Genomic DNA, 13836 nt, shown 5'->3' with positions numbered 1-13836 from the left:
CTGCAGAGCAGCTGGTGGGATCAAACCACCAAACTTTTGGTTAGCAGCCTACTGCTTATCCACTGTGCCATCAGGGCTCCTTGAGAATTAGCTGAAATGTAAATTATCAGCCCTTACCTCAGACCTGCGGAATCAGAGTCTCTGAGGGTGGGGCCTAGCAAACTGTGCTTTAGCAAGCCCTCAGATGATTCTGGTGTGTGATTCTGGTGCATGATTCTGGTGCATGCAATGAAATGGGCTCAGAAAAAAACTCATTGCCGTCAAGTTGATTCCAACTCATAGCTACCCTATATCAACCCTGTAGGACAGAGTAGAACTGCCGCATAGAGTTTCCAAGGAGCGACTGGTGGATTCGAACTGCCAACCTTTTGGTTAGCAGACTTAGCTCCTTGCTATTCAAAGTATGATTCTTGAATCAGCAGCGTAGGTATCACCTGGAAGCTATTTAAAAATTCAGATTCTTGGGCCCTACCCCAGACTCGTTGAACCAGAATATGCATTTTAACAAGATCCTCAGATGATTCTGCTGTACATTAAAGTTTAGGAAGCATAGAACTAGCCATTCTGTCATGGTTTCAGCTCTAGGTGCATAATGAAATCATTTGGGGAACTTTTAAAAAATACTCCAAGAAATGCTGATTTAACTGGTTTGGTGCGTTGTCTGGACAGAGGTTTTTTTTTTTTTTTTTTTTTTTTTAAGTTCTCAGGTGACGCTCTGGGCAGGCAAGGTTAAGAACCACTGCTTTATGTTCTCAGAGTTTATTTATACCTTTGTTTCTAACAAGCTTCTTTGTCTAGTTTCCAACACTGTAGGTAATCTTTATCTTCAGCTGCATTAATAGAAGAACAGTCCAGGTAAGAGACGGCAATTATTTTACTTTAATCTAAGTGAGCAGAGCACACCCAAAGCACCGTCTTCAGTTCTAGACTCCCTTCCTGAGAAGTAGGTAGAATAATTAGAGCATGGTTAGAGAGGTGGGACCAAGGGAAGAAAATGAAATCATTCCTGTGAGAAATGGTTAGAGGAATTTGTAATGTTTAGGCAGCCAGAGTGATCTTTTTAAAACATAAATCAGATTTTATTACTTTTATGCTTGTCAGTTGCCATTGCATTTGGAAGAAATCTAAGCCTGTTTAACAAGTTCCTACATGATCTGGTGCAGTATTCCTCTCCCACTTCATCTCAGGTCTCTTGCTCCTTCCATTTCTCACCCTCTCCAGCCACAGTGGCCTCTTTAAGTTCGTTGATCCCTTTGAGCTTTTTTTTTTTTTTTTGAGAATGAATCCACTTGCTGTTCCTTATGCCTAGAATGCTTTTTCCTTGACTTTTACCAGTACTAGAGCTTCAACTTTCAGGTCTCCTCTCAGCTAGGATCTCTTCCTTGTGCGCTTTATCCAAAGTAGCTCAGTCTCTCCCAGTACCTTTCAGGAACGAAAGCCTATTTAGGTTCTTTCTGATGCTGTGAGTGGTAATGATCTTGTTACTCATTTATTTCCTTGTTTATTATCTTCCCCACAAGATGAGTTTGATGAGGACAGAGACATTATTGGTCTCATTTATTCATGTGTTCTCAGCATCTAGAGCAGTGTCCAGCATGAAGTAGGGACTCAATAGTGATTCACTGAGTGAATGAAAAATGAAGGCAAAGAATCTTAGGAGACTATGATTGTTATTTTAAAATATTTGAGGAAATATAACTGGAAAGAGATTAATATTTGAATGGCCCCAAGAGCTAGAACTAAAATCAAAATGTGAACATTGTAAAGAGACTGATTTTGATTTAATACGGACAAGAAATTCACAGCATTGAAGGGAGCAATATGCAGCCAGAAGGAGAACCAAGTGGTGATAAGTGGATGGTTACAATTTGCAGCTGGATGGAGTCTTGGCAGATTGTCAATCAGATGACTTGAGCACTGGAAAGGTGATTGGGTTCTATGATCATTGACACCCTACTTAATCTCTTGAATCCAAGACTACTGAAAATGAAAGTGAAGGAGGCCTACTAAGACTGGTACACCGACAATAGTGAGAAGATAGAGCAGACAGCCCTATAGCAATGGTGAAAGGCAGAAACATTTCAAAAGGTAGGCACAAGACATGAAAAGGATTATAATAGTTTCTGATTCTTTTGTGTAACAGCAAACAACTTTATGTTCATCAGTAAGTCTTGAAAGTACTACTGTATCTTTGCACAATATCACAGTTAATATTTTCATATTATCATTTATATTTTACTCATTTTAAAGTGTGACATGTTCATTGTCATTTTTCATTTTGTAAAAATATTGGGACAGACTTGTGGTGGACATCTGTCAGTTTGTTGTACTGTGGTGGCTTGTATGTTGCTGTGATGCTGGAAGCTATGCCACTGGTGTTTCAAATACGAGCAGGATCACCCATGGTGGACAGGTTTCAGGAGAGCTTCCAGAATAAGACAGACTAGGAAGAAGGACCTAGAGACCTACTTCTAAAAAATTGGCCAGCAAAAACCTTATGAAGAGCAGCAGAACATTGTCTGATATAATGCCAGAAGATGAGTCCCTTAGGTTGGGAACCAGTAGGAGACACTTAAAATGCAACTAGGGAAAAGCTGCCTCCTCAAAGCAGAGTCGACCTTAATGACATGGATAGAATAAAACTTCCAGGACCTTCGTTTGTTGATGTGGCAAATGTACTCAAAATGAGAGGAAATAGCTGCAAACATCCATTAATAATCAGAATGTGGAATGCAAAAGGTATGAATCTATGAAAATTGTAAGTTGTCAAAAATGAACTAGAATGCATAAAGATTCATATCCAAGTCATTAGTGAGCTGAAATGGACTGGTGTTGGCCATTTTGAATTGGACAATCATGTGATCTAAGATGCCAAAATAACAAATTAAGGAGGAATCGTGTCACATTCATCTTTAAAAAGAACATTTCAAGATCTATCCTAAAGTACGACACTGTCAGTGATAGGATAATATCTGTATGCCTATAAGAAGACCAATTAATATCACTATTTTTCAAATTTATGCACCAACCACTAATGCCAAGGTTAAGAAAATGAAGATTTTTACCAACTTCTGCAGGCTGAAGTTGATCAGATATGCAATCAAGATGTATTGATAATTATTGGTGATTGGAATGCAAATGTTGGAAACAGAGGAAAAATTGGTAGTTGGAAAATATGGTCTTAGTGATAGAAAAGATGCTAGAGGTTGCATGATAGAATTTGCGAGATTCTATTGCAAGATCAATGACTTACTCATTGAAAATACTCTTTTTCAACAACATAAATGGTGATTATGCACATGGGCCTCACCGGGTGGAATACACAGAAATCAAATCAATTACATCTGTGGAAAGAGACAACAGAGAAACTCAATCACCAGTCAGAACAAGGCCAGGGACTGACTGTGAAACAGACTATCAATTGCTCATATGCAAGTTCAAGTTGAAGCTAAGGAAAATTATAAGAAGTTCACAAGAGTCAAAGTACAGGCTTGAGTATGTCCCACCTGAATTTAGAGACCATTTCAAGAATAGATTTTATGCACTGAACACTAATGACCAAAGACCAGAGGATATGACATTAAGAACAATATGATGAAAGCAAAAGGTCATTAGAGAAACAGGAAAGAAAGAAAAGACCAAAATGGATGTCAGAAGATATTCTTCAACTTGTTCTTGAATGTAGAGTAGCTAAAGCAAATGGAAGAAATGATGAAGTAAAAGAGTTTAACAGAAGATTTCAAAGGGCAGCTTGAGAAGACAAAGTAAAGTATTATAATGACATGTGCAAAGACCTGGAGTTAGAAAACCAGAAGGGAAGAATTCCCTCAGCATTCTCAAGCTGAAAAAAGTGAAGAGAAAATTAAAGCCTTGAGTTGAAATATTGAAGGATTCTATGGGCAAAATCATGATAAATGGAGAAAATATCGAAGTTGTCAAGGATTTCATTTTACTTGGATCCACAATCAATGCCCATAGAAGTAGCAAACAAGAAATCAAATGACGTATTGCATTGGGCAAATCTGCTGCAAAAGACCTCTTTAAAATGTTGAAAACTACAGATGTCACTTTGAGGACTAAAGTGTGCCTGACCCAAGCCATGATGTTTTCAGTTGCCTCATATGCATTCAAAAGCTAGACAGTGAATAAAGAAGACCAAAGAAGAATTTATGCCTTTGAATTATGGTGTTGACAAAGAATAATTGAATGTACCATGGACTGCCAAAAGAACAAATGTGTCTGCCTTGGAAGAAGTACAGCCAGAATGCCTCTTGGAAGTTCCTTGGAAGCATGGATGGTGACATTGGTCTCACGTACTTTGAATGTGTTATCAGGAGAGACTAGTCCCTGGAGAAGGACATCATGCTTGGTAAGGTAGAGGGTCAGGAAAAACGAGGAAGACCCTCAACAAGATACATTGACACAGTGGCTACAACAATGGGCTCAAACATAGCAACAATTGTGAGGGTGGCACTGGACTGGGCAGTGTTTCATTCTGTTGTACATGCAGTCTCTATGAGTGATAATTGACTCGATGGCACCTAACAACAACAACCTGGGCAAAATATTGAAAGACCCATTGCTGCTGTCAGATGGGTCTTGGCTGAAAGCAGAGAATACCAAAAAATATTTACCTGTGTTTTGTTGACTACTCAAAAGCATTTGACTGTGTGGACCATAACAAATTCTGGACATTTCCAAGAATGGGAATTCCAAAACACTTAATTATGCTCATGAGGAATCTGTACGTGCACCAATAGGCATTCGTTTGAACATAACAAGGGGATACTGCGTGGTTTAAAACCAGAAAAGGTGTGCTTCAGGGTAGAATCCTTTCACCATACAAATTCAATCTGTATGTCCAGCAAATAATCCAAGAAACTGGAGTATATGAAGAACAATAGGGCATCAGGGTTGGAGAAGGCTCATTAAGAACCTGTGATATGCAGATGACACAAACTTGCTTGATGAAATCGAAGAGAACTTGAAGCACCCTACGGATGAAGATCAAAGGCTATACAGCCTTCAGTATGGGTTATACTTCAAGATAAAGAAAACACGAGTCCTCACAACGGACCAATAAGCAACATCAGGATAAATGGAGGAAAGAGTGAAGTTGTCAAGGGTTTCATTTTCCTTGGATCCACAATCAACACCCATGGAAGTAGCAGTCAAGAAATCAAAGGATGTGTTGCATTGGGCAAATCTGCTGCAAAAGACCTCTTCAGTTGTTGAAAAGCAAAGCTGTCACTTTGAGGACTAAGGTGCACCTGACCCAAGCCATGGTTATTTTCAATAGCCTCATATGCATGCAAAAGCTGAACAATGAATAAGGAAGTCCAAAAAAGAATTGATGCTTTTGAGTTATGGTGTTGGCGAAGAATATTGAAATACCATGGACTTGTAGAAGAATGAACAAATCAATCTCGGAACAAGTATAGACAGAATGCTCCTTAGAAGCAAGGATGGTGAGATGTTATCAGGAGAATCCAGTTCCTGGAAAAGGACTTCATGCCTGGTAAAGTAGAGCATTGCTGAAAGAAGAGGAAGACCCTTAATGAGAAGAATTGACACAGTGGCTGCAACAATGAGCTCAAACACGGCAATGATGGTGGGGATGATGCAGGACCAGGTAGTGTTTCGTTCTGTTGTGTGTAACTTCACTGAGTCAAAATTGACTGGATGGCACCTAAAAAAAGGAAAAAAATTTGAAGCATTGCATATTTCTATTTATTGTTTTCTCTATTCTTTTAATGTCTTTTGAATATATATCGTGTATATAAATTATTACTTATAAAACCAATCTTGTCTGAATATCCTTGTAGAAAAATCTTTGTGCACATTCATTATTATGCTTTAAAGAAAAATTCTTAATAATGAAAATATTAGATTAAAACTTATGCAAATATTTAAGGTTTTAATAACTTTTTTATAATGATAAACTTGAGTCATTAATAGTCTTTGTTTAAAGATTGAGGCAAGTAAGTGATTTATTTTGGAAAGAATTCCACCCAAAATAATTCAAATCAAAGAGTTTGGGTATGTAAAATATGAGTAGTCAATTTTCAAAAAAACTCAGCCATACCCATTCATCAATGGTCCCATGATCAAAATGGTATACTCTATATCTACATGTGTGCACATGGGTTTATGTTGATTGAATGGAGACATGATTAATAATATAGATAATTTACAGATTATAGAGAATCTACAAATTACCTCACTGGGCTTTGTTGGCACTGTCCATTTGTCAGTGAAAATATATTGTCGTACGTATTAGTCATCTAGTGCTGTTGTTGTTGCTGTTAGGTGCCGTTGAGTCACTTCCAACTCATAGCGACCCTATGCACAATGGAACGAAACACTGTCTGGTCCTGCACCACCCTACAATTGTTGTTATGCTTGAGCTCATTGTTGTAGTCACTGTGTCAATCCACCTCGTTGAGGGTCTTCCTCTTTTCCGCTGACCCTGTATTTTCACAAGCATGATATCCTTTTCCAGGGACTGATCCTTCCTGGCAACATGTCCAAAGAATGTAAGACGCAGTCTTGCTGTCCTTGCTTCTAAGGAGCCTTCTGGTTGTACATCTAGTGCTGCCATAACAGAAATACAGGTGGATGGTTTTAACAAAGAGAAATATATTTCTTCACAGTAAAGTCTCTAAAAGTCCAAACTCAATGTGTCAGTTCCAGGGGAAGCCTTTCTCTCTGTTGGCTCTGGAAGAATGTTCCTGTCCTCAATCTTCCTGTGGTTGAGGTGTTTCTCAAGTGCAGGGACCCGTGGCACAAAGGACTAGCTCTGCTCCTGGTGCTGCTTTCTTGGAAGTATGAGGTCCCCTTGTCTCTCTTCTTGCTTCTATCTTTTATATCTCAAGAGATTGCCTCAAAACACAATCCAGTCCTGTAGGTTGAGTCCTTCCTCACTGACACAACTGCTGCCCATCCTCCCTCATTAATGTCATAGAGGTAGGATTTACAACGTATAGGAAAATCACACAGTACCAGGAATCATGGCCCAGCCCAAATGATGCACACATTTTTTGGGGGACATATTTTTTAGTCTAAGACATTGTAATAAAGCTTAAGTTTTTTCTAATAATGAAAAAGAGATTAGTGGGCTAAGGTGTTTCACTCATTGATCTGTACGGTATCCACACATTGAGTAGGTGCTTTATCCCCCACTTTACTTTATCTAGACTTAGTCCTAGATTTATCTAGACTTATTCCTGATCTTTCCTGTCAGGAAATCTCATAAGGGTTCAGTGGAAATTCCATAGGAAGACCTGTGACCTTAAGTAATTAGTGGGAGAATGGTACCAAGTAAATACTAAGGCAATCAGGTAGCTTGAACACACTTTTTGAAATTCAGTCGTTTCTTTTTGTTGTTGTAGTCTGTGTGTTTTCATTAAATTGTTTGTCAATGAACTCAGTGTTTACAACTAATTTGGGCAATTAATTACTGCAATGGCTGATGGAGAGTCTCACAAAGAATTAGATCTGACTAATTAATACACTTGCAGTGGTTAAATTACAGCTTAGCATCCCTACTGTCAGCTTCAGTGTTAGAACTTTGGAGGAGGATTTCTTCTTTTTTTTTTTTCTTTAATCAGTTATTTTTATTGAACATTAAACGAAAGTTTACAGAAAAAACTAGTTTCTCATCAAACAGTTAGTACACACAATGTTCTATGATATTGGTTAACAACCCCACAACATGTCAGCAGCTCTCCCTTCTCAACACTTGGTTCCCTATTGCCAGGTTTCCTGTTCCCTCCTGCCTTCCAGTCCCTACCCCAGGGCTGGTGCACCCCTTTAGTCTTGTTTTGTTCCATGGGCCTGTTCAATCTTTGGCTGAATGGTGAACCTCAGGAGTGACCTCATTACTAATCTGAAAGGGTGTCCAGGGGCCATACTCTCAGTGTTTCCCCAGTCTCTGTCAGGCCAGCAAGTCTGGTCTTTCTTTTTGAGTTAGAATTTTGTTCTACATTTTTCTTCAACCTTGTCTGAGAACCTCTATTGTGATTCCTGTCAGAGCAGTCAGTGGTATTAGCTGGGCATCATCTCATTGTACTGGACTCAGTCTGGTGGAGGCTGTGGTAGATGTGGTGCGTTACTCCTTTGGACTAATCTTTCCCTCGTGTCTTTAGTTTTCTTTATTCTTCATTGCTCCCAAAGGGGTGAGACCAGTGGAGTATCCTAAATGGCTGCTCGCAGGCTTTTAAGACCCAAGACGCCACTCACCAAAGTTGGATGCAGAGTATTTTCTTTATAAACTATGTTATGCCAATTGAGCTAGATGTTCCCTGAGACCATGGTCTCCAGACCCCTTGGCCATGCAGTTCAGTCCCTCAGGGAGCCTAGATGTGTCTGTGAAGCTTCCATGACCTTGTCTTGGTCAAGTTGTGCTGGCTTCCCCAGTATTGTGTACTGTCTTACCTTTCACTAAAGTTACTGCTTGTCTGCATATTAAGTCTTTTTCCATCCCCTCCCTCATACCCATCAAAGATAGTTTCTTTTTGTATATAAACCTTTTCATCAGTTTTTACAGTAGTGGTCTCATACAATATTTGTCTTTTTGTGATTGACTTATTTCACTCAGCATAATGCCCTACAGATTCATCCATGTTATGGGATGCTTCACAGATTCATTGTTGTTCTTTATCGTTGTGTAATACTACATTGTGTGTAGGTACCACAGTTTGTTTATCCATTCATCTGTTGATGAGCATCTAGATTGTTTCCATCTTTTTGCTATTGTGAATAATGCTGCAATGAACATGGGTGTGCATATGCCCATGCATGTGACGACTCTTATTTCTCTAGGATATATTCCTAGGAGTGAGATTGCTGGATCATATGGTATTTCTGTTTCTAGCTTTCTAAGGAAGCGCCACATTGTTTTCCAGAATGATTGTATCATTTTGCATTCCCACCAGCAGTGCATAAGAGTTCCGATTTCCCTGCAGCCTCTTCAACATTTGTTATTTTCTGTTTTATTGATTTGTGCCAGTAATGTCGGGGAGATGGTATCTCATTGTGGTTTTGATTTGCATTTCTTTCTTTTTTTTTTAATGGCTAGAGATTGTGAGCATTTCCTCATGTATCTGTTGGCCGCTTCAATGTCTTCTTTGGTGAAGTGTCTGTTCATTTCCTTTGCCTATTTTTTGATTGGATTATTTGTCTTTTTGTTGTAGAGGTGTTGGAGTTTCTTGTAGATTTTAGAGATTAGACCTTTGTCTGATTCGTAATAGCCAAAAAATTTTTCCCATTCTGTAGATTGTCTTTTTACTCTTCTGGTGAAGTCTTGAGCATAAGTGTTTAATTTTTAGAAGATCTCAGTTATCTAGCTTATCCTCTGGAGCTTGTGGGTTGTGGTTTGTATCCTGTTAATGGCATGTATTAGGGCCTCTAGCACTGATGTTATTTTCTTTTCTATGAACTTCATAGTTTTTGACTTTATATTTAGGTCTTTGATCCATTTTGAGTTAGTTTTTGTATATGGTGTGAGGTATGGGTCCTGTTTCATTTTTTTGCAGATGGACATCCTGCTTTGCCAGCACCATTTGTTAAAAAGACTGTCTTTCCCCCCATTTGATGGACTTTGGGTCCTTCTTGAAGATCAGGTGACCATAGGTGGATGGATTTACATCTGGGCTATGGAGGAGGCTTTCTTAACAGGCTGATAATGTGGTCTGTGCTTAGTTTCCTTATCATGATGAAACCATCAATTGTCTCCCTGAGCTCTCAGATCTTCTAGGTTACATTTAATCAAAATTGACTTGATAGCAAATGGTTTTAAAAAGGATATTAGGAATTTATGAAGTTTATCTGTTTTGCTTCAAGTAGTGTCACATACATTTGTAACAGATCAAAATAATAGTAAGGAATTCAACAACCTTCTTCATTAACCACATTACTATATAACTACCTTCGTTTTATTTTATTATTTTTTTTATTGTACTTTAGATGAAGGTTTACAGAACAAATTAATTTCTCATTAAACAATTAATACACAAATTGTTTTGTAACATTGGTTGTCAACCCCACGATGTGTCAACAGTCTCCCTTTTTCGACCTTGGGTTCCCCGTTACCAGCTTTCTGTCCCCTCCTGCCTTCTTGTCCTTGCCCCTGGGCTGGTGTGCCCATTTATCCTCGTTTTGTTTTATGGGCTTGCCTAATCTTTGGCTGAAGGGTGAACTTCAGGAGTGAATTCAATACTGAGTTCTTTACAAGGTTTCTGGGGCCATACTCTCATGGTTTCTCCAATCCCTGTCAGATCAGTAAGTGTAGTCTTTATCTGTGAGTTAGAATTTTATTTTACAGTTTTTTCCAGCTCTGCCCAGGACCCTCTATTGCGATCCCTGTCAGAGCAGTTGATGTTGGTAGCTGGGTACTATCTGGTTGTGCTAGACTCGGTCTAGTGAAGGCTTTGGTAGTTGTGATCCATTAGCTATTTGGATTAATCTTTCCTTTGTGTCTTTGCTTTTCTTCATTCTCCCTTGCTCCAGATGGGGTGGGACTGGTGGAGTATGTTAGATGGCTGCTCACAAGCTTTTAAGACCCCAGATGCTACTTACCAAAGTAGGATGTAGAACATTTTCTTTATAAACTATGTTATGTCAATTGAGCTAGATGTCCCCCAAGACCATTATCCCCAGCCCTCAGCTCAGTGATTCAGCCCCTCAGGGAGTTTGATGTGTATATGGAGCTTCCATCTCCTTGCCTTGGTTAAGTTGTGCTGGTTTCCCCAGTATTGTGTACTGCTTTACCCTTCACCAAAGTTACCACTTATCTGTTGTCTAGTTAGTGTTTTCCCCTCCATACCCCTCCTCTTGCTCATAACCATCAAAGATTGTTTCTTTTTGTGTGTAAACCTTTTCATGAGTTTTTATAGTAGTGGTCTCATACAATATTTGTCCTTTTGTGATTGACTTATTTCACCCAGAATAATGCCCTCCAGATTCATCCAAGCTGTGAAAATTTTCACAGATTCATCATTGTTCTTTATTGTTGCATAGTGTTCCATTGTCTGTATATACCATAGTTTGTTTGTCCATTCATCTGTTGATGGGAACTTAGGTTGTTTCCAACTTTTTGCTATTGAGAATAATGCTGCAATGAACATGAGTGTGCATATGTCTATGCATGTGACATTTCTTATTTCCCTAGGATATATTCCTAGGAGTTGGGTAGCTGGATCATATGATATTTCTATTTCTAGCTTTTTAAGTAATTGCCATATTGTCTTCCAAAATGGTTGTATCACTTTAGATTCCTACCAGCAGTGCATAAGTGTTCCAATCTCCCTGCAGCCTCTCCAAAATTTCTTATTTTCTTTTTTTTTTCTTTTGATTCATACCAGTAATGTCAGGGTGAGATGATATCTAACTGTAGTTTTGATTTGCATTTCTCTAAAGGCTAGTGATAGAGAGCATTTCCTCATGTGCCTGTTAGCCACATGAATGTCTCCTTTGATAAAGTGTCTGTTTATACCCTTTGTCCATCCTTTTTTAATGCACTTGGAATGTTCTCCAGAATAGACCATATCTTAAGCTACAAAGCAACCTTAGACAAAATCCAAAACATTGAGATAATACAAAGCATCTTCTCTGATCACAGCACCATAAAAGTAGACACTAATAACTGGAAGAGCAAGGGAAAAATCAAATATGTGGAAACTGAATAGCACCCTGCTTAAAAACCACTGGGTAACAGAAGAAATCAAAGATAGAATAAAAAAATTCCTAGAATCAAACAAAAGTGAAAACATCATACCAAAACCTCTGGGACACAGCAAAGGCAGTCCTCAGAGGTAAATTTATAGCAGTAGGTACACACATTTAAAAAAAGAAAAGAAAAAATATAGGGACAAAATCAAAACATTAGCTACACAACTCAAACAAATAGAAAGAGAACAGCAAGAAGCAGACCACAGCCACTAGAAGAAAGGAAATGAAGATCAGAGCAGAAATAACTGAAATAGAAAAACAAGAGAAACAATCAACAAAACCAAAAGTTGGTTCTTTGAAAGGATCAACAAAATTGATAAACCATTGGCCAAACTGACAAAGGAAAAATAGGACAGAACACAAATAACCCAAATAAGATCTGAAATGGGGGACATTACAGCAGACCCAACTGAAATTAAAAAAGATCATAACAAAGTACTATGAAAAGCTATACTCCAACAAATTTGAGAACCTACAGGAAATAGACAAATTTCTAGAAACACACTACCTACCTAAACTAACACAAACTGAAGCTGAAAATCTGAACAGACCCATGAGAAGAGAAGACATTGAAAAGGTAATAAGAAAACTCCCAACCAAACAAAGTCTTGGCCCAGATGGCTTCACTGGAGAATTCTACCAAACATTCAGAGAACACCTTGCTCCAGTACTATGCAAACTATTTCAGAACTTAAAAAATGAAGGGATACTTCTGAATTCATTCTATGAAACCAGCATAACCGTGATACCAAACCAGACAAAGACATTATAAAAAAAAGAAAATTACTGACCAATATCTCTCGTGAATATAGATGCAAAAACTGTCAACAAAATTCTAGTCAATTGAATTCAGCATCATATCAAAAAATAATATACCAAGACCAAGTGGGATTCATAGAAGGTATGCAAGGATGGTTCAACACTAGAGAATCAATCAGCATAGTCCACTATATAAATAAAACAACAAAAAAAGAATCACATGACTCAGAAAAGGCATTTGAAAACTCCAACACCCATTCCTGATAAAAACACTCAATACAATAAGTTTAGAAGGAAATTCCTCAACATAATAAAGGGCATCAATACAAAACCAACAACCAACAACATTCTTAGTGGAGACAGGCTGAAAACATTTCCCTTGAGAACAGGAACAAGACAAGGATGCCCTTTATCACCACTCCTATTTAACATTGTGCTGGAAGCTTAGCTAGAGTAGTAATAAGACAAGAAAAAGAAATAAAAGGCATCCAAATTGGAAAGTAAAACTGTCCCTATTTGTGGATGATATGATCCTATGTATACAAAAAAACCAAAACCTGCTGCCGTCAAGTTGATTCTGACTCATAGCGACCCTATAAGGCAGAGTAGAACTGCCCTATAGAGTTTCCAAGGAGCACCTGGTGGATTCGAACTGTTGACCTTTTGGTTAGCAGCTGTAGCACTTAACCACTATGCCACCAGGGTTTCCAATCTTATACTTAGAGAACCCAAAAGACTCCACAAGGAAACTAATGGAACGAATAGAAAGTATCAACAGAGTAGCATGATACAAGATAAACATGTAAAAATCAATTGGATTCCCACACGCCAATAAAGAGAGCTACAAAAACTAAATCAGGAAAGCAGTACCATTTATAATAGCCCCTAAAACAAAAAAAAAAACTTAAAAATAAATCTAACCAGGAATATAAAGGATCTATACAAAGAATCCAACAATCACGTGGCCTACTATGCCAGGAGTGACAACTTGAAGAGGAATGGTGTTGCATTCATTATCAAAAAGAAAATTTCAAGATCTATCCTGAAGTAAATGCTGTCAGTGATAGGATAATATCCATACGCCTACAAGGAAGAACAGTTAATATGAATATTATTCAAATTTATGCACCAGCCACTAAGGACAAAGATGAAGAAACTGAAGTTTTTACCAACTTCTGCGGTCTGAAATTGATTAAATATGCAATCAGGATGCACTGATAATTACTGGTGATTGGAATGCAAAAGTTGAAAACAAAGAAGAAGGATCGGTAGTTGGAAAATATGACTTTGGTGATAGAAATGATGCCAGAGATCGCATGATTGAATTTTGCATGACTTCTTCATTGC

Source organism: Elephas maximus, chromosome 2, assembly GCF_024166365.1.
Source record: "Elephas maximus indicus isolate mEleMax1 chromosome 2, mEleMax1 primary haplotype, whole genome shotgun sequence".
Lineage (NCBI taxonomy): Eukaryota > Metazoa > Chordata > Mammalia > Proboscidea > Elephantidae > Elephas > Elephas maximus.
Note: the sequence above shows the minus strand (reverse complement) of the source record.